The 20,851-nt window shown below is 39.5% G+C and overlaps 1 protein-coding gene across 1 annotated transcript in view; it reads right to left on the bottom strand.

Moving 5' to 3' along the window:
• The window catches only part of Taok1 (TAO kinase 1), a 121,540-nt gene extending 112,334 nt beyond the window's left edge, over nucleotides 1–9,206 (bottom strand). The window contains exon 1 of the mRNA XM_087191948.1: nucleotides 8,543–9,206. The gene's annotated coding sequence lies outside the window, so the exon portion shown is untranslated. The remainder of the gene's footprint in view (nucleotides 1–8,542) is intronic.
• Between the last annotated feature and the right edge of the window lie 11,645 nt (nucleotides 9,207–20,851).

Below are 20,851 nucleotides of genomic sequence, written 5' to 3'. Positions count from 1 at the left end.
CTTATTTTGATACAGGTGCTTGCTAAACTGGCCAGGCTGGCCTTTAACTTGAGTTCCTCCTGCCTCATCCTCTGAGTAGCTGGAATTACAGGGATGTACTACCATGCCAGGCAAAAGACCTTTTAATTACCCCCATTTTCAAATTATTTGCTCTTTTCTAGAGAATGGAAAAATTATTACTACTAACAACTACATGTCAAAGTAAAGAATCTGAAATGGAGCACATTACATTGTCCCTTCTGGGACTCAGAACTCTTATATTCTAAAAAATGAAAGCCAATTGCAGTAACTACTCATATCATGTGATGGTCTCTATAAAGCATCACAATCATCATCTACTATTTACACAGCATGGGATTAAACACTATATATTAAACATCATAATATAGAGTTTCTGTGCAACAATGAGGAATAAAGTTTCATTACTAAGTACAATTATAGGCTAGTAAGGAATTTTACTTTTGACAGTCAGTAAACTGACTGTAATGGATGCTTTTGGCAGAGACACAAAGCTTTTTCCAATCTTCAGTGACACTAAATTCTTACGTCTAAAAAAGAAAAAACCTGGAGTTTGTTTAGTAATGTCATTTATCAACTTTTTCTGAAACTATCTTCTCAATCTCAATAGGAATAAGCTTGTAAAAATCAATCAAAATACAAACTAGAAACTCAAAAATACTACCATGAACCAAGGCAGGCACGGTAGTATATACCTGTAATCCCAGAACTCTGGGTTATGGTTAAGGTTATTTAGTATATTAGTCACATAATAAATTTTAAGAAACCACATATTATAATTAATTTTTAAATTAAATCTATTCCCCAAAATAAAAATAAAAGATAGTTTAATATGCTCCAAATAAAAAGTTCCTTAGCCAGGTGTGGTGGTGCATCTCTAGTATCCCAGCACTCCGGAAAGTTGAGGCAAAAAGATCACAAGTTGGGAGCCTGGCTTGGGAAACTTAGTGATTTATCCCACTTACAGTCCCACCTAATTGAGAGGCAGAGGCAGGTGGATCACTTGAGCCCGGGAGACTATTCTGCAATTCATGAGAAACTGAACTCACACATAAGGTATGGCACATGTTTCCTAATATAAAAACCTCAGAAATTACCAACATTCTCACAAATATTGGCATCCTGACCACTGTGGAAATCAGTATGGAGATACCTGAAAAAACTAGGACTGGAAGTCCCATTTGACCCAGCTATTCCCCTGCTGGGTATCTTTTCCAAAGAATTAAAAGAATCATACCACAGTGATATATGTGTACCCATGTTCATTCACAGCAGCACAGTTTGTAATAGCTAAAACCTGGAAACAGCCCAAATGCCCATCAACTGGAGACTGGATAAAGAAAATGTGGTTTTTTCATAAAATGGAGTACTACTCAGCCATAAAAAATGAGAAATTAGAGACATTTATAGCTAAATGGATGCACATTGAGGAGATACTCTTAAGTGAAATAAGCAGGACACACATGTGTAGATACTGAACAGTTTCTCTAGCGTGAGAAACTGAAAGTGTTAATAAGGACTAAAAGGTATAATAAATAATGTGAAATGGGAAGAAAAGGGGCAAAGGGGAAGGGGAAGTGGGAGGGGTAGGGGAAATTTAAGAAGGGAATGGAATTAATGAGAAAATGAAAAAATGAAAACAAAGTCTTTGTAAATAGGGAGGGATGAAGGGGTTGAAGGGAGGGCAGGGGAATGGGGACAAATAAGAACCAAGAGAGATTATGTAAAGGTGAAAATTTCCAATGATGAATGTCTTATATTGTATACCTAAAATGTACCAATAAAATAAAAATTTTTTTAAAATATTGGTATCCCGAGCCGGAGATTTAGCTCAGTGGTTTCACCACCTGCTGCGCAAGCGCAAGGACCCGAGTTCGATCCCCCGGTACCAAAAAAAAAAAACCCAAAATATTGGTATTCTGTCAGAATCTTTTAAACAAAATCCTTAGTATTCTCCAATTATGAGACCTAGGAAAGGTAAATAGGCCCAATATGATTACCAAATAGACTAGAGACTGGAATCAGTAAAGACTGAAAGTAGAGTTCTTGAAAGAAAAAAAGGAAAAAAAAATACAAGCATACTTCAGAGATAATAGATTAGAAGTAAAAAGGGGTTGGGGGTATAACATAGTGGTAGTGCATTTGCCTAGTGTGCATGAAACTCTAGGTTAGATATCCAACACAGGGAGGAAAAAAAAGGAAAAAGGGATGAGAAAAAAATGAAATTTCAAAGTAAAGTTAACTTTGGTACCCAGAACACCAAAAACTATGGCAAACAAGTTTCCCATAATAATGCTTACCATTATTTACATACCACCCTCTACACTGCCCATCATTTTTTAAATTGTTATTGTAATTGACTAAATTAATTCGTAAACCATTAGTGGGTCACAACCTAGAAAGCAGAGGCTTAGAGAAACTGACAGTCCCAGGAAAAGCCTTACTTTCCTCTGAATACTGATCCTAAGAAAAGTACCAGGGCAGGGACAGTGTCTTAATGCACATAATAATCAGTTTTCTGAATGAATATTTTTGGAATATAAAGCACTCTCAAAGTGAAGACAGACCTACAAAGATCATTTAAATAAAAAGGCTTTTTTTAAAAAAAAAGAGTATTCTGGAAGTCTTCAAAGCCAGAGATGATAAAAAAAAAACGTTCTGGAGGCAGAAAGGTGATACCAAACTTTTTCCTCAATAAATGAAGTACCAAAGGAGAAAAAAACTCAGGAATTGGGAGTATAGCTCAGTGGTGGCAAAGTACATCCAGCACCCCTCAAACAACAACGTAACTGACATTTAGTATTAATACATAGTAATTCATTGTAAGTACAAAAATTAAGATATCCTGATATTCTAACCATTTCTTTAAAAATATGTCAGACTCTGGACTAGGGATGTAGCTCAGTTAGATAATGACTAGCATGTGCCAGGCACTGAGTTCAATCCCCAGAGTTGCAAATGTCAGGTTCCAAAAAGTATAAATCAACTTCAACTCAAATTATAGACTGTAAATCAGATGTGATTGTGAAGATCTGTAATCCCTACCACAAGAGGCCGAAGCAGGAGGACTGCAAATTGCAGGCCACATGGACAATTATTTAATGAGACCTTGTCTCTAAATAAGAAGGGCCTGGGGATGTAACATGTAACTCTAGATTGCCCCATGGGTTCAATCCCAAGTACTGGGAGATATGACTCTGTTTCTCTCTCTCTCTCTCTCTCTCTCTCTCTCTCTCTCTCTCTCTCTGTGTGTGTGTGTGTGTGTGTGTGTGTGTGTGTGTGTGTGTGTGGTGCTAGGAATCAAACTACCAAACCCAAGGCCTCACATGGTAGGCAAGCAGCCCTCTCCCATTTAGCCACACACCCAGCTCCTACATGTCATTCTTGTTTTTGGGGTTTGTTTGGTTTTTTTTTCTTGAGACAAGAGCTTGCTATGTAGCCTAGGCTGGACTCAAACTCATGATCTCCCTGTCTCAGCCTCTCTGAGTGCTGGGATTACAGGCATGTAGGACCACAGCTTGCATCATTCTTAAATATTAGACTTCCTATATTCATTCATAAACATTTATTAAGCAGCTAGCACATGACAACTAGCAAGTTTTTAAATGCTTACTATCTATCAGGCAATATGTCAGGTACTTTGAAGAACTCTACTTTCAATCTTTACTGATTCCAGTCTCTAGTCTATTTGGTAATCATATTGGGCCTATTTACCTTTCCTAGGTCTCAGAACTGGAGAATACTAAGGATTTTGTTTAAAAGATTACCCTACTTTAACAACTCAGTAAAGATACTATTCTCATATTATCTATAGAAAAAAAGTTAAAGTAACACAGCTAATACAGATAATACTAAGTGCCAGAAAGTTTTGTTCCATTTTTATTATTTGACCTTTTTTCTCAGAAACTAAACTTTGCATGTCTTTCAAAATGTTATGGTTATTCACCTACATCCTAACTTACATAAGATTATTTGATCAAATAATTTATCAAGAGGAAAAACCTGGCCCCCTTTTAGCTTTAAGGTAAATTAGGGCAGTTAAATCTAGTTACATTGTTTTGTTTTGTTGAGACAAGGTTGGCCTCAAGTGATCCTGCTTCATTAGCATTTTTACCAGACTGTGGAATATATACTGTACAAGGTACTTAGTAACATTTTGAGTACTCTTCCACTTTTCATAGACCACTTAACTTTTTTTACTAAGTAGAAGGTACAGCCTTGCCAGGTGTGGTGGTATATGCCTGTAATTTCAGCACTCAGAAGGCTGAGGCAGGAGGATTGAGGAGAGTTCAAGGCCCACCTGGGCTACATAGTGAGTTCAAAGCCAGCCTAAATTACACAACCAAAAAGAAAGAAGGTACAGCCTTCAACTGTATTTCAGAACAAAAAAGTCCACTTCTGGCACAAATGGAAGGGACTAATAGAGAAACAGAAATAATCTTGGCTAGGGACCTAGCTCAGTGGTGCCGTGCCTGCCTTGCAAGCGCAAGATCTTAAGTTCGATCCCTAGTACCACAAAAAAAAAAAGAAAGAAAGAATCTTTACTGCATGATGACAACATCTTAATTGAAAATACTTTTAATCCCTCCATACAATGTTTTAATTCATAGTTTTAGAAGACATGAGACTTCTCTAATGAATCTCTTTAATGAGACTTCTTTAAATATTAATTTTCATAATAAAACTTCAAATACTTTAACCCAACAATGGAATATAATGGAATGAAACTACAGGTTTTATCTTCTCACCTCTGAGCCCTCTGCCTCCTACTTCCTCTACACCACCACCCAATTACCCACCCCCTGCCCTGTACTAAGGATTGAACCCAGAGCCTTTGCACTGAACTACATCTCCAGCCCTGTTTCTCTTTTAAATTGAGACAGGATCTGGCTAAGTTGCTAAATCGTCCAGGTTAGGCTCATTTTTGCAATTCTCCTGCCTCAGTGTTTAAGCCCTCCATGAATAAGTTCAGAAAAATAGTTGGCACTCTGTTTAATGGGACAGTGTCAATTTTACATAAGGCTTGCCCGCAGAAAGCACACTTTTTATGGAGAGTTTCATACATATATGATCCTAAACTGAAAAGCAGCCCTTAACCAATAGGTACCCCCCCAAAAATTTGAATTTCTGAAAGGTTAAATTCGTAAAAATGCAATTAATTGTTTTAAGTAATAGCCAGGCACAGTGGTGCACACTTGCAATCCCAGCTACTCTGAGGCTGCAAATTCCAGGCCAACCTGAACAACTTAGGGAGACCCTGTTTCAAAAGATCTGGAAATAAAAATCAGCAGTAAAATGCTCCACGTTTGATCCCAAGTACCATACACACACACACAAAAGTAAGACATTACTGATAACCAAAAAGAGGTACAAATTAATTGGTTTTAATATACAAAAGAGAACTTATTTCCAGGTAATGGAAGAACAGATTAATCTTAACTCTAATTTCAACAGTTGGCCCTTAGATAACTTCTGGACTAAGTATTCATGTCTATTAAGAACGAGCAAATTACTAAATTATTTATATCCAGTCTTTCTGGTATCCTATAACTAACCCATTTTTCTTATTGGTGGAATGACATCCTACCAAGGGAGCAAATATCATGTACACATCTTGATAGAAAGCTCATTTTATATTAACACATTCAATTGGTTGCCATGTCCAGTTTTTTTTAAAAGCCATACTATAGAAAATACAATAGTCATTTTCTATTTAGTTTTTCTATTTTGAGTCACTCCTGTTTTGGATCTGTACACTGCTGCCTCTTTAAGTCTCTCAGAGGCCTGGGGATGTAGCTCAGTGGGAGAATGTTTTCCTTGCAGCCCTGGGTCTCATCTCCAGCACAGAAAAAACAAAACTCTTGAGTTTAAATTTAATTTTAAACTCTGTTTAAGTTTAATATCCTTTAGTTTGGAAGCAGTGTTTTGTTACTATTATGATAATCTTAGACTATTAAAGGCCTCCAAACAAGTTGATTCTTACAAATTCTTCCATGTATAAAACATGAGTTATAACAAAATTAACAAATCAGTTATCAGAATGCCAAAAATTAAGTCATTAAAAGAGAATCCAGAGAAAGAGACAGTTGTGAAAGAACAGGAAGTGATATACACTGTCATTTTGTACATGAACTATTTAGAAACATAAGAAGTGCCATACTCATCTGTAATCAACCCAGACTAATCACTCTCAGTATTCTCTTCAGACAGTGGAATCAAGAGGTCATCTGAAATAACCCTTAGGCAGTTTTTCCTTAATAATAAATTTATCAAATTGATCATGAACACACTTTTACCACATTTAGGCAATTCCTACTAGCTATGGAAAACAAAGTTTCTTTTTAGTTATCCTAAAGAGTAGTACCAGCCGGGTGCATGTCTGTAATTCCAGCACTCAGGAGGCTGAGGCAGGAGGATCACTGTGAGTTTGAGCCCAGCCTGGACTACCCAGTGAGTTCAAGGCCAGTCTGGACTACATAGCAAGCCCCTGTCTGAGAGAGAGAGAGAGAGAGAGAGAGAGAGAGAGAGAGAGAGAGATCTCTTAGTTCTGGTATGGTAACATATACCAAGCAGTTAACCTATACCCTGTATACATTCTGAAAATGTATAGCCTTATTTGATAAATCCTGTCTTCCTGTATCTTTCCAAGATAAAAGCAGTTACTCTTTCCCAAGCAGTATGCTTGGTTTTATACATGCTAATATATATGAATTCATTATCAACAACAAACCGTAATACAGAAAATTGGGCTTTATGGCATAATTTGCCATACAGGAGAAAACTCTACACATCACAATGTGCAGCTTTGTGCCATGAAATAAAGATTTAAATGAATAGTGCTGTTTAAGTTGAGACAAACATCAAAAGAAAATAAAGGTAAAGTGAATTCCGTATTGTCAAGAAAAAAATATAACTACATCAATTATCATTGAATAAGGTGACACAGAAACTAAATTCGTGTCTACCACTGTTGTTAACATCATTCAATCCCTGTATTCAAACAGGTTTCAAAACACAATACACCAACATCTAACATTAAATGACAACATAAATGCAGAGGTATTTTAAAATAATTCACTAAGTAAAGCTTAAATACCACATACAACTTGTTAGTAAAATAAGACAACTCATCTATAACATATTTTAGTATTTCCATCACTTTGTAAAAAATTATTTAATTCTAATACTCGCGTATGGAACATTTTTAAATCACTAGTAAATCTAAACACTTGAAAAAAAGGTACTAACAGCACATCAAGACTGCTTTAAGACTTGAAGAGTACTTTTTGGCTTGTTAATTTTATTTATTTCAACTCTAAGGACAAAACCAACAAGTACTACTGGAAATCAGTTTTAAAAAGTACATATAACATGAAGCAAAAGTGAAAAATATGACTACAGAATACAGATCCATCATAGTATAATTAAGCAGATTAGTTTACTATCCTGCATTTCCTTAAGAAACAGCATTTGTTACAAAAAGGACTGTAATCTAATCATTTTCAGAAAATTTCAACTTCAATATTATTCAAAATAGTATTAAACTTAAAAATTCACAGCCCAGGGCAAATGTCCACCAGACACCCTATCTGTATGTAATAATCTTAATAATTTCTCCAAGAATTACAAAGAAGGAAAAAAACAGAAATTGAGAGGATACAAATTATTTTACCTGAATTCTAAAGAAAATTCAACCTGCTCGAAAAAATGTCAATCCAGACATTTCTCTCAAAAAGAGGGAGCAAGAAAGAGATCAAGTGTTCTAACATGAGAAGGGTCCCCTCGAGAGGCCATATCCCCCAACAATAACAACAGGACCAGATACACTTCCCATGGAAGATCAAGGGAAAAGTATTAACGGAACTGTTATCAATTTAAAATCAAAGGAAAAAGGGTAACCTTTCCAAGGGAACGCCATTACACTTCCCTCTCCAGCTCTCCCTCCCTTCAGTGTATACATGGGTCTCTGTATGAAGGAACTGCCTTAGACTTCTGCAGCACTGCAGTAGAAGACTAGAGGTTGAGGAAGGGGGAAGGGTAGGGGGAGAGAACCGCTTCCATCACCCCTACAGAAGAGGGGTACAGACTTCCTGCGGGGGAGGGGATGGAATCTACCCAGCTACCTACTCAAAGTAGTCTCCTTTCCCAAGAATATTGTGCAAAGACACTACAAAGGAGTAGAGGGACCAGAGCGAAAGGGACCTCGCGAAAGAGGACCTCGAGCTTTAAATAGGGGTGCACATCAACCCAGGCACTCGACAGGAGCCACACCTTCCTTGAAACATACCCTTCCACCACCCCTTCCGGTGACCCTCAGGAAAAAGGAATGTAACTGCTCTCGCCCCTCAAAATAGAAGGGCACCCAGCTCACCAGCTTCTTCACCCCACCCACAGAATCACAGACCCTCCTTGTCTCCCTCCCCCACCACACCCTCACATCCCTCCTTTCACACAGAGGCCTGAGTGGGCTGAATCTCCCCGCCTCCCTCCATGTCTCCCTTTCCCAAAGCAGAGGTGCCCTTACCCTTTCGCCGACAGGTCTGGGGCGGAGTAGGCAGCCCCCCGCAGCGCTCCGGTGGCCGTTACGCTGGAGAGCGAGGAGCAAGGAGGAGGGGGTCCGGCGACAGACGGTCCCCCCCCCCCAGCCCCAAAGAGCCGCCCAGCCCAAGCTCTGCGACAAGGGGCAAGGGGGGGGTGGGGACGACCGGGGTCGAGGAGGCGCCCTTAGAGCTCGGGCTCAGCTAAGATGGCGCGAGGAAGTGCCGGGAGCAGCCGCCGCCGCCGCCGCCGACTCGGGGGAACCGGCCTGGGCCTCGGCCGCTTCCCGTCCACACACAGCCGAGGCCCTCTTGGTCCCCCGCCGCGGCCCCTCGGCGGGCTGGACCACGCGCAGCCCTCCGCCACCACCACCACCACCACCACCCCTGGGAAGGGGGCGCTCACAAAGGGAAGAGAGGCCGCAGGCCGGCCGGCGGACGGCGGGGCGGGGTCCCCAGGGGCCGAGAGGCCTCAAAGGTTCTAGGGTGCTTAGCGCTGTCGGCCCTCGAAGGGCGCAGGGCGAGCGGGACCCCTCCTCTCTCCTCACGCAGGCAACGACACCGACTCACTCTCTTCGCCACCCTCCCTCTCTCCCTCCGAGCCCTGAAGCCACAGAGCCCAGCCGCTGCCCAGATTCCCCCCCTTCCCCAACACCACTCCCCTCCTCCCGACAGTCATCCCAGTATCCGATCTCGCGAGACTTCCTGCCCGACTGGCCCGACCCTGCGCCAGACACGACTACGTGCGCGCGCGTCCTCACAGGAGCGCGCAAATCCTTTCCTGGGGCGCAGCAGCCAGGATGGCCCAAATCCTTTACACTGTAGAGCCCGCCTCTCTCAGCTCGCGGAGCTTCTACGCTATCCAGAAGTCAGGTGCATTCATTTCGCTTCTGAAATAAGATGCGTTTGTCTGCACTCCCTCCGTTTCCCGCTTGTAAGACGTCAGACCCTTGCTAATCCTACGAATGTAAAAGTTTGCCCTAAAATGTAGAAGGTCCCATTCCTGCATACCTTAGTTCTAATCCTCCGTGGAATTCAAAGGTAAACTAGGTTTGTGAGATTCTAATAGTTAATAGTAATTTTTGGAACATCTGGGAAATTACAGATCTAAGCTGCCCTGTATATTGGTAATGGTAGGAAAGAGACAATTTCTTCGAAAGTTTTGTTGAATGATGAAAGGTTTTTGGAACAAAAGCAGCAAACTAAAGTTCCAAGGATCTAATACAAAAAAAAATACCGAACTTCCCTTTTTTTAGGTGAAAAATAGTTTTAAGGGAAAATCCTTTTAGTGGTTCTTACTCAGGTAATCTTAAAATGAGCCTAAAGCTCAATCATAAAATGTCTTGGGTCTTGCTAGGCAGGGTGGTTCACTCCTATAATCCCAGAGATTTAAGAGAAAGAGGCAGAAGGATGGCAAGTTTGAGGGCCCCCTGGGTAACTTCATGAAACTCTGTTTCAAAATTAATAATAATAATGGCTAGGGATGTATCGCAGTGGTAGAACGTCTTTGGATTCAATCCCCAGTACCAAAATAAATAAATAATCGTGACTCTTCAATCAACATAACTGAGATAAATCTGTTTTGTGAGTTTTATGAACAAAAATTTACTTTGCAGAAACAATTTGCTTTGGAGCAATGATTCGAAGTTTCAGTAAACTTATTTTTTAAAACACCTGCTATCTGCTTTGTCAATAGGATGTACATATTTGTTTTCGATGCTCTCTCTTGGAATAAGGGTCCTTGCTCTGTGAGTCAGTTGGCCCTCTTTTTGTCTAGATTGTTAATCAAGGGCCTTTGGTAATGTCCCCTCAGCACACAAAAACACCCCCTAGTTTTTCCTTGGGGAGAAGAAATGGGTTACCATCTTCATCTCTCTTCCGCCTAACAGCCAAAATTCTTTGAAGAATTGTGGATCTTCCCATCTCCACTGCAACTGATCTTGCGGAGCTCAAAAATGACCTTGGAAAAAAAAAGTGACCTTGGTTGCTATATCTAGTGATCTCATTTAATCCTTCTCTTCTTGATATCTGCAATATTTGACACGATTAGAACTCCTTCCAGGGGCGGGGATTTAGCTTACTGGTACCACGCCTGTCTGGCAAGCGTAAGGTTCTGAGTTTGATCCCGGGTACCAAAAAAAAAAAAAAAAACCAACGACAACAACAAAAACAACTCCTTCCATGCTGAAACTGGCTTTTCACCACCACTCAAAACTAGTTTTCCTTTTACCTTACCTTTCTTTCCTGGCAAGACCCTTCTTCCTTACAAACACTCAAAAGATCCCCCTCCAATTCTGATCTGTTCCAGCAAGAAATTGTGACAGCAAAATATTCTCTTCTACTGGTTGAAGGTGTAGACCAATGGTGGAGAACATGCTTAGCCTGTGGGAAGCCCTGGGTTCCACCCCCAGCACCTACTCCAATCCCTCAAAAAAGAGTGTTCTCCTGTGTCTAGTTATTTCATACATTGTAGAGTGGAAAGAGTCAGGATTTCCCATAATATTTTTATAGAAAATTTTAAACATACACAAAAGGACTTTACCAATTTTATTTCACCTCTTGTCCCAAAAAATTTCTGCCTCCATGTCTCCAAGAGTATTTTTAAGTAAACTTTTGGTAAACCATCATAATATTTTATTTTTACAACGGTATTTGTTGTTTTGTTTGTTTGGTCCTTGTGCTTGTGCAGCAGGCGGCAAAACCACTGAGCTAAATCCCCAGCCCTGTACAGTGGTATCTTGATACTCATCACTAATTGGTTATGAGGGGCCCAAGGAATACCAAGAACAAATAGCAAACAAATTATTTTGGCTAGAAATGGGAGAAAGGCACAAGGCAAAGGAAATGAGCAAGTTCTAAATTGTGTGTGAAGTACCAAACAAATAAACAAGGACCAGGGCAAAATGTTCATGTCAGAATATGTTGTGTTCCAAATTCAACAACTTTCAAAGCAGTCAAGTACCAAGTTATGACTGTTCATGCTTCAATGTATATTTCTAATAAAATTTCCCGTATCACACCTTTACAAAAAAAAATTTTTCCATTAAATTTATTGGTACATTTTAGGTATAAAATACAGTTACATTGGGCCGGGGATTTAGCTCAGTGGTTCCGGGGCCTGCCTCGCAAGCGCAAGGTCCCAAGTTCGATACCCGGTACCAAAAAAAAAAAAAAATACAGTTACATTCATCATTGGGATCTTGTACCTTTACATGATGTATCTTGGTTCTTATTTTTTCCCCCTTCCCCTGCCCTCCCTTCACCCCTTCCACCCTTCCCTATTTGCAAAGACTTTATTTCCATTTTTTTTCTTTTCTCATATTTTTTCTTTTCCCTTCTTTCCTTTCCCCTACGCCTCCCACTTCCCCTACTCCTTTAGACCTTTTCTTCCTATTACACAATATCAATTATACATTTTTTAAATTACAATACCAAAATTTAGAGGATATTACCACAGATTTTACAGAATTTAAAAGGATATAGAAAGCATATTACAAAAATCTTTTTTGAAATAAATTTGACAACTTCTAAGATATAAGATACCTTCTAAGATACCTTGGAAGACAAATTAATGAAACTGACTCTGAAGGAAATAGAACCCTCACAAAAAATTTAAAATTCCTTAATATTATTTAATACCCAATCTATGGTCAGTCTTTCCTGGGCATTTCCAAAATACCTTTCATGGTTCATTTACCAGAATCAGATATTTCATATTTACTTCAATGCTCATATTTTCTGTAAACTCATAGTTAAATCTAAAGGTTTGACTGTATTTAGGGCAAGCTTTTTTTTTTTTTTTTGGCAAACTTGTTTTTGTAAGAATGTTGTATGAGTTATGTTCTTATTTTATATCTATTACTCCATTCTTTTTTTTTTTTTGGCAATACTATATACTAGAGATTAAACACAGGGCCTTTGTACTTAACTAAGCCCCAGCTCATTTTTTATTTTTATTTTGAGACAGGGTATTGCTATATTGCTAAGTTAACCAGGGTAAGCTCGAACTTGTGATCCTCCTGCCTCAGCCTCCCAGAGTGCTGGGATTTCAAGCATGAATCATCAAGCTGGGCCCACACCATTCTTTAATTTACCTCTACCTTTTCCATAAATATTAGTTCCACTCCCCCCCTATTTCCCCAGCACAAAGAGAATTTTTTTTCAAAGCTGGAGATACAACCCAGGACTTCACAGATGCTAGAAAAGTGCTCCATCCCTAAGCTACACCCACAGCCCCAAAGAGAATCTGGAGGCCCTGGCTGGCTTGCTTGCTTTCTTCGCTTCTTTTATTTAATTCTGCATTTGTGTCTGTGATCTGGTGCTGATAGGACTCCCTTCTCAAATCTCAAATTCTTCAAGTTTCTCTCTTTCCTTCTCCCTTTCCCTCTCTCTCCCCCTCTCTTACACACACAGACACAGACACAGAGGGGCTTATCTTAACAAGTTTATTCAATAAAAAACCATTAATAAATACTGCAAAACTTATTTCAGTTAAAAATTTATCCAAAAAGAAAAAATAGCATTCACTGGTATACGGAAAATAATGCATTAATAATGCCTAGAACAGTTGCAGATATTGAGTTTCTGTGGATTTAACTCCCAAACATTTTTCTTTGTCCCTGTCTTGACCTCCACTGCCTCTGCTGTGGTGGTTCAAACCTTAGAGCTTCTCACCTGGGTGCTGTAAATTGCCTTCTACCTACTTTCCTTGACCCCTCAGTACACCTAATTCTCTATACTAAGGTGAATAGTTTAAATGTTCCTAAAATGCAGTTTCTGAAAACCGAATGTGTTGTTTCTGCATAAAATTCTTCCACAGCTTCCCTTAAAACTCTTCTTGTCCTTATTTAGAATGTTTCCACCATCCTGAACTATTATTATTCACTATTCTGTTAACTGCTAACATGCTGTCTCCAAGACATACACTGCATTTCTCTGCTTAAAATACCTTTTGTAGTTGACTCAGATCCTTCAAGACTCAGCTCAAGTGTCACTTCCTTTGATAGGCTTTCTCATATCCCAATCAGGTATCCCTTTAGCCTACAAATTGAGCTGAGAAGGATGTGGGAAGAACAATGGATACCAACCATGTTTTGACCCCAATAGAAAAGTTGTACAAGCAATGGCAAAACCAAGAAGCTCTTTCCATACTTTCTTATTTAATCTTCACAACAAATCTGTGAGGTAAATACTATTACCTCCATTTTATAAATAAAGAAACCACAGGGCTGGGGATTTAGCTCAGTGGTTTCGCCTCCTGCTGTGCAAGCTCAAGGACCCGAATTCAATCCCTGGTACCAAAAAAAAGAAACCACAGTTCCAAGAACTCAAATCACACTACTGATAGGTAGGTGGAAACCTAGAATTTCAACCCAAAGGTCTGAATGAATCCAAAGCACATTCTTTCTACCATGTTGTATTCCTGGTACCACCAACCAAGGGGTGTGTGTGTGTGTGTGTGTGTGTGTGTGTGTGAGAGAGAGAGAGAGAGAGAAAGAGAGAGATATGACTGAGGATTATATACTGAACTACATCCCAAGGCTTTGTTATTTTGAGATAGGGCTTTGCTAAGTCACTAAATTGTCCAGGCTGGGCTCGAACTTGGAATCTTCCTACTTTGTCCTCCTAGGGAACTGAGATTACAGGTGTGCACCACCATGCCCAGCTTCCAAGGACACTTTGATACCATTTTTCTGGTGTGTGAGAGATGCCTGAGCATGTGTAAGGTCAGTGTATTTGTTGTTACATATGTATCTGTATGTGAAAACATAACTATTTGCTATGTCTTTGGGTGTACTGACTGATATGAATATCTGTCCAATTGAACTCTTTTCTTTTTTTGTTGTTGTTTGTTTGTTTGTTTGAGACAGGACTTAGCTATGTTGTTCAGCCTGACCTTGAATTCACTGTGTAACCCAAGGTGGCCTCAAACTCACAGTGATCCTCTGGCCTCAGCCTCCCAAGTGTTGGGATTACAGACTTGTGCCACCACACTCAGTTTATGAAACTCTTTTCACATTCTAAATCAGTAAAGGGCTGAATCATGTTCAATCCAACTTAACAAATACTTGTTGGGTTTCTATTTTGTGTTAGGATTAAATAAAATACAGAAGGGGCAATCACAAGTAACATGTATAGCTATACTCTGTGCCAAACAGCGTATGAAGCAAGTGCTTTACATCCTTTATCCTCTCGATCTTCCCAACGTCCTTGAAAGAGGGATGATAATGATGATTGTCATCATAGAAAAAGAAAGCTCAGGGAAATTAAGTAACTCTGTGCAACATCACATAACTAGTAAATTAAAATATAAAATTCTAAATTGTAAGCCCCTGTTTTTTTCATTGCCTTCAAGTCTCTTTCCCCAAGCCTTCTGCCATCCCACCCTTAGGAAATAAAAATCTTACTACAGAGGTAAGACCTACATGCACAAAACATTTAAATAATAATGTAAAACAACCTATGGATAAAGAATGCTTTGAACCAGATCTTAAAATGTTCTGGGCCATAGTTTTCTATCTAATAACAATAGACTAAAGTGATCTCTAGCGTCCCTTTTAACTCAAAAATCTATAATTAGAGGAGTGATGCAAATAATATGGGCAGATAACTTGAATTCTGAAATGTGTGTGAATTTCTTTTGAAACAGCTTTTGCTATGTTCCTCAGGAGATTCCCTTGCCTCAGCCTCCCAAGTAACTGGAACTACAGGCATGTGCCACTTGCAGAGCTAGCAAATTTTTAAAAACAAAAAAAGAAAACTCTGAGTATTCTAGCATAATACCCAATTTATGTATTAAAATTTGTGGAGAGGGTCAGGGATTTAGCTCAGTGGTTTTGCCGCCTACTGCGCAAGCTCAAGGACCTGAGTTCAATCCCTGGTCCCCCCCAAAAAAAATTTGTGGAGAAATTCATTGCTTATAATGATATCTCCAACCAGCATTAGCTAATGTGTAAAATTTTTGCAATCACATTGGTATTACTTATGGAAATCTTTGCTTCCTCATGATAGAAGGCAAAAACAAATCCAAGTGAGAGAATATTTGCTGAAAATGATGTGTCTCAGGATTACCAGTTTAGAGCTAGAAGCAGTAGCACATGCCTGTACTCCAAGCTCCTTGAGAGGCTGAGGCAGGAAGATAGCAAGTTTGGGGCAGACTGGGCAACTTAGTGAGACCTTATGTCAAAATAAAAAATAAAAAGGACTGGGAATGTAGCTCAGTGGTGGAGTGCTTGCCTAGTATATATAAGGCCCTGAGTTCAATCTCCAGTATGAAAAAAAATGTTTAGAAAACTAGGGGTGAAGCACTTCGTGGAACTGATAATCATCAAATAAAACCAAATAAATAAATAAATACATTACTATATATTATTCAGTGTATCCTGGGATGTTATATCAGTGCATCCATAGATTTTTGTCTTTAAGTTCTGGGACCAACCTACCAAAGCAAGGTACATACCTCATTCAGACATGTCTTCAGAAGGATGCCTGGTATAGACAGGGTTTCACAGGCTAGAAAATAAAGCTTATCATGTACAGTGTTGCTTCTTGCGCTCTAAATTTTTATATAACGAGATCCATTTTGTGAATATCTTTTTCAAATGCAAATATAATGCATGAGCTGTTGCCCATCAATTTATCCCTGGGTTTGATCCCCAGCACTGAAAAAAAAAAAGTCTTTCTAAAATGATCTGTATGTGAAAGGAGCAAAATTTTCATTTTAACCAACAAGAGTAAAATGCTAGACCAAGATACCAAAGGATGGTAGCATGCAATTCAGTCTAAGAAAGTCATGACCTACAAACCTTTCAAGCTCAAGTATCAGATAAGCTTCTGGAGCAAACCATGAATAAGTTAACACAGTCACTCCAGAGTCTAAAAGAAATCCATTCCTGAAGAAATTAAGCAGTGGGTGGAAAAGAGGCACATCAATAGTTTAAAACATTGACTCTGGAGCCCCACCTCCACTACCTGCTAATATCAGTGACCACCTTACTTTATGTCATGTGTATAGCCATGTTAAGTGAGGGTTTCTTCAACTGTAAAATTGGCTTGTACAAGGATTAAATAAGATAACATGTAAAGTGCTTAGCTTAGCTCGATGCCCAGCCCGTGGAAAAAGTCTTAAGTGGTTAGCTATTATTGTGTATGTGTAAGGAGGTAAATATTCATCCCACTGCTCTGACACTACCCTCTGGCAGGCATCCCATGACCAGTGCATCATGCCTGTGATTGTTTGGGACATCTGTGATGGTGGCAAGGGTTGGGCAGCATATTTGTGGACTGAGAGGTTTTTTGGAATGTATCTTCAGGACCAATTGGTGATTTTGGCATGTCCTTTTCTTTGGCTGACATCTGCCAAGATTAAAAAAAAGAAAAGAAAAAAATATATATATATGAATTCCTACCATACTTGTGCCACACAGAATATTAAACAGAAAGAGTTGGCAATCAAAACATAAAATAAGTTGACATTTTATTTCCCTGGGAATGTCTTTGTGCCTCCTCTTTGGACTTGTTTTTACTAGGTAGTAGTACTACACTAGTAAAAAAGCTTTTGGTTTTGGCTAAAAGTAACAATTCAAGTCACCTTGAGGTGGGGGAAACTTATTACACCTCATAACTGAAAATTCAGTATCTCAGAAACTAAAAGAATTTTGTAGTGGCCAGTGGCATAGCTCAGTGGTAGAGTTCCTTGCCTACTATGTGTGATGCCCTGGATTTGGTCCTCAGCACTGACCAAAAAAAAAGAAAAGAAAAGAAAAAGAATTTTGTAGCTGAGTATTATGGCACATGCCTATAATCCCAGCACTTTGGGAGGCTGAGGCAGGAGGATCACAAATTCAAACCCAGCCTAGGCAATTCAGGAAGAACCTGCCTCAAAAAAAAAAAAAAAGTTTAGTTAGGTGTTTCTGTCTTTCCACATACTATAATCATTCTCAATACCTGGATAGAATCCTGTTTAACATATTGTATTTTGTTATGAAGTTATATGTGTCCATTTAAGGGAAGAGGTAAAGCTGTTAAATCTGGGGTGGCATCTCCTGCTGCCACCTAGTTTAAGGTATCTCATAGCTGTCTACATACAGGATGTGAATCAGGAAGATTTCTTATACTGGTTTTAATCACATACTTCCTTTAGCCAGGCATGGTGGTACATGTCTCTAACCCTAGCTTATAGGAGGCTGAGGCAGGATGATTAGTAGTTTGAGCCCAGCTCGGGCTATTTAGAGACTTTGGGAAACTCTATCTCAAAATAAAAAATGAAAATAATAAAAGGGTTGGGGATGTAGCTCAGTGCAAAGGCTCTGGGTTCAAACTCTAGTATCTCAATAAATAAATAGGTATTAAAAAATAAAAACTCTGAACTTTGAAGCAGGGGCTCCTGTCACTAGTGAGTATCATACAATATATCAGCAAAGAAAGAAAACTTTTTTTAGTACAAATGTTTGAACCCAGGGCCTTCACATGGAGCTACATCTCTAGAACTTTTTTAAAAAAATGTTCCCAGCCGGGGATTTAGCTCAGTGGTTTTGCTGCCTGCTGCGCAAGCGCAGGGACCCGAGTTCAATCCCCTGTACCAAAAAAAAAATTTCCCCTCCAGCTTAGCCATGCGTGTGGGCAGAGCAGGAGCGGGCTGAGTGCGCCCTGCTCAGTCTGGCTCGCTTCGCCCACTTGTGACCCAGGAGACCGAACAGGTGAGGACCCTCGGGCAGGCCCACTAGCCTCCTGTTTAGCCACGCGGGCGCCTGCAACAACAGCGCCCCCCCCGCCCCCCTCCTCTTGGCTGTACAGCTACTTGGATCCACACTACAGAGGCACAGGGGGGCATAAAGGCCATTGTCCTGAGCTGCAGAAGTGAACAACAGAGGGAGGGCCTCTCTCAGGCTCCCTGATGAAAACTGAAGCCCACTGGAAAAGTGAAGAGAATCTCTGCAATAAAGGCACACTAGACCATGGTGCTTGGTAAGTTGGAAGGATCATCACCTCCCATCAACACCTGGACTATCTTCAGGGGAAAGGCACCTGGAACCTGCAGTAGAACCTGGCAGAGTTCAACCCTGCAGGAGGTCAGGGAGCTCAACTTGGGACTTGCAGCCAGAAATCTGCCTGAATCTCAAGAGACTGTGACTGGCTTACTGAGACTCATTGACTTATAACTGAACACTGCAGCCCACGTTGTCTATTGTGACAGCAGAGACATACCCTGAAGGAGGCCCTTCATTTTTATCTTTTATTTGTTACTTTCAAGATTACCATTATTTTTTTGCTTTTATTATTAATTTTCTTTCTTATTTGCTACTCCTTTTTAAAATTTTTATTTTTCTTTTTTTTTCTTTTCTCTTTTCTTTCTCTCTCTCTCTCTGCCTTGCTCCCTTGCTGTCCCACATTCTTCTTCATCTCCCTTTATGTTCCTGTTCTACCTCTAATTCATATTTCTTCTTTATCTTTCTTTTCTTCTCTTTCCTTCTTTTGCCTGTGCCCTCTGGCCTCACTGATAACCTTCCCCCATCCTTCTGCTTACCTATTCCTCCCTCCCCAATGCCTTCTAACTCCCATCCCAAAGGGTAAAATTGCTATATTGAAGAGTTTATTCACTATAAACATATGTTGGGTTGGTCCTTGATTTTAATTTAATTCACACAGTGAAAGGTGATAGATGAATAACTGCCACAAATTGTCATTTTCTAAGAGGTACTTGATGCTATTGTGTTGCTGATTGTATCACTTGGGCTAAGGTGTTGTGATTGATCTAATCAGTTGTCCTTCCTGGTATAATGAAAATGAGACAGCCTCACAGCCATTAGAGACTCAAAACCTAAAGACCAGGTATATTTGGAAGACACCTCTGAGAAGCAATCATTTCATAAGTGTTCTAAATACATCAACAAAGATACTTACAATAAACAACTTCAAAGTATCAACCCAGGAACTAAACCAAGGACAGTACCAAAAACAAAAATGAGAAGACATTTAAGTAAGACACAAATTCAGACTTCCACCCCACAAAAGGCAAATTCTGGGGGAAACGAGGGGAAAAGTCTAATAATCAACCACCTGGACTCCCTGAACTGATAGCACAGGAAGTAACAAAATAGATGAATGAGGCTCTAGAAAAATTCAAAACAGAAATAATTTCCCAGATAACTACAGAGATGGTGAGCAGAGTGAAAGACATGATTAGAGGCTCTAGGACAGAAACAGATAAAAAAAAAAAAAATAGATGAGCTCAGAAACATGCTGGAAGCCATGAATGCCCGGCATAAGAAAGAAATGGAAATCATGATCGCCCAACATAAGAAAGAAAAGGAATCCATGAAACAGATTCAAACAGATATTCAGGAGATTAAAAACTCCATTGAAAGCATGCAGAGCAGATTAAGGGAATCTGAAGATAGAATACCAGATATAGAAGACAGGATTGTGGTTAAGGACCATGAAAACAGAGATCTCTTCAAAATAGTAAGGGACTACAAGAAATCAATCCAGCAGCTGATAGATGATTCAAAGAGGAATAACATAAGACTGATAGGAGTCCACGAAAAAACAGGAGAAAGTACAATTGACATAAAAAAAACTGTTCACAGAAGTAATAGTAGAAAACTTCCCAGACAGAGGTGGAGAAGTGGACATACAGATAAGTGAGGCATATAGAACTCCAAGTAGCCATGATCAAAAAAAATCTACACCTAGACATATAATAGTCAAGATCCCAGAAACCCAACAGAAGAACAAAATCCTACAGGCAGTTAGAGAAAAGGAACCAATCACCTACAAAGGAAAGCCCATTAGAATCACAGCAGATTTCTCAACACAAACCCTCAAATCAAGGAGAGCCTGGAGTGATGCATTTCAAGCCCTAAAAGAAAATAATTTCCAACCTAGACTGTTGTATCCTGCAAAATTATTTTTCACATTCAATGGGGAAATTAGATACTTCCATGACAAAGAACACCTGAGAAATTTCATGAACACCAAACCAGCACTCCAAACAATTCAAAGCAATATCCTAGAAAAAGATAATGAAGGTCACAACTCCATGAGGCCTAACAGGGAAGCCACCAGGGAAGGTAAGAGGGAAAAAAATAAGAAATAAAAGAGCCATCAAGACCAAAACATCCTGACGAGGATGAGTCAATATCTATCTATTATAACTCTCAATGTTAATGGCCTCAGTTCACCAAACAAAAGAAATAGACTGACAGAATGGATTAAGAAGCAAAATCCAGCAATATGCTGTATACAAGAAACACACCTAACTCAAAAAGAAAGTCATAGACTGAAAGTAAAAGGAT

The sequence above is a fragment of the Heterocephalus glaber genome, unplaced genomic scaffold (assembly GCF_053883595.1).
Source record: "Heterocephalus glaber isolate CG9 unplaced genomic scaffold, H.glaber_assembly_v1.0 deba00001564, whole genome shotgun sequence".
Lineage (NCBI taxonomy): Eukaryota > Metazoa > Chordata > Mammalia > Rodentia > Bathyergidae > Heterocephalus > Heterocephalus glaber.
This window is presented reverse-complemented; position numbering and strand designations above follow the sequence as displayed.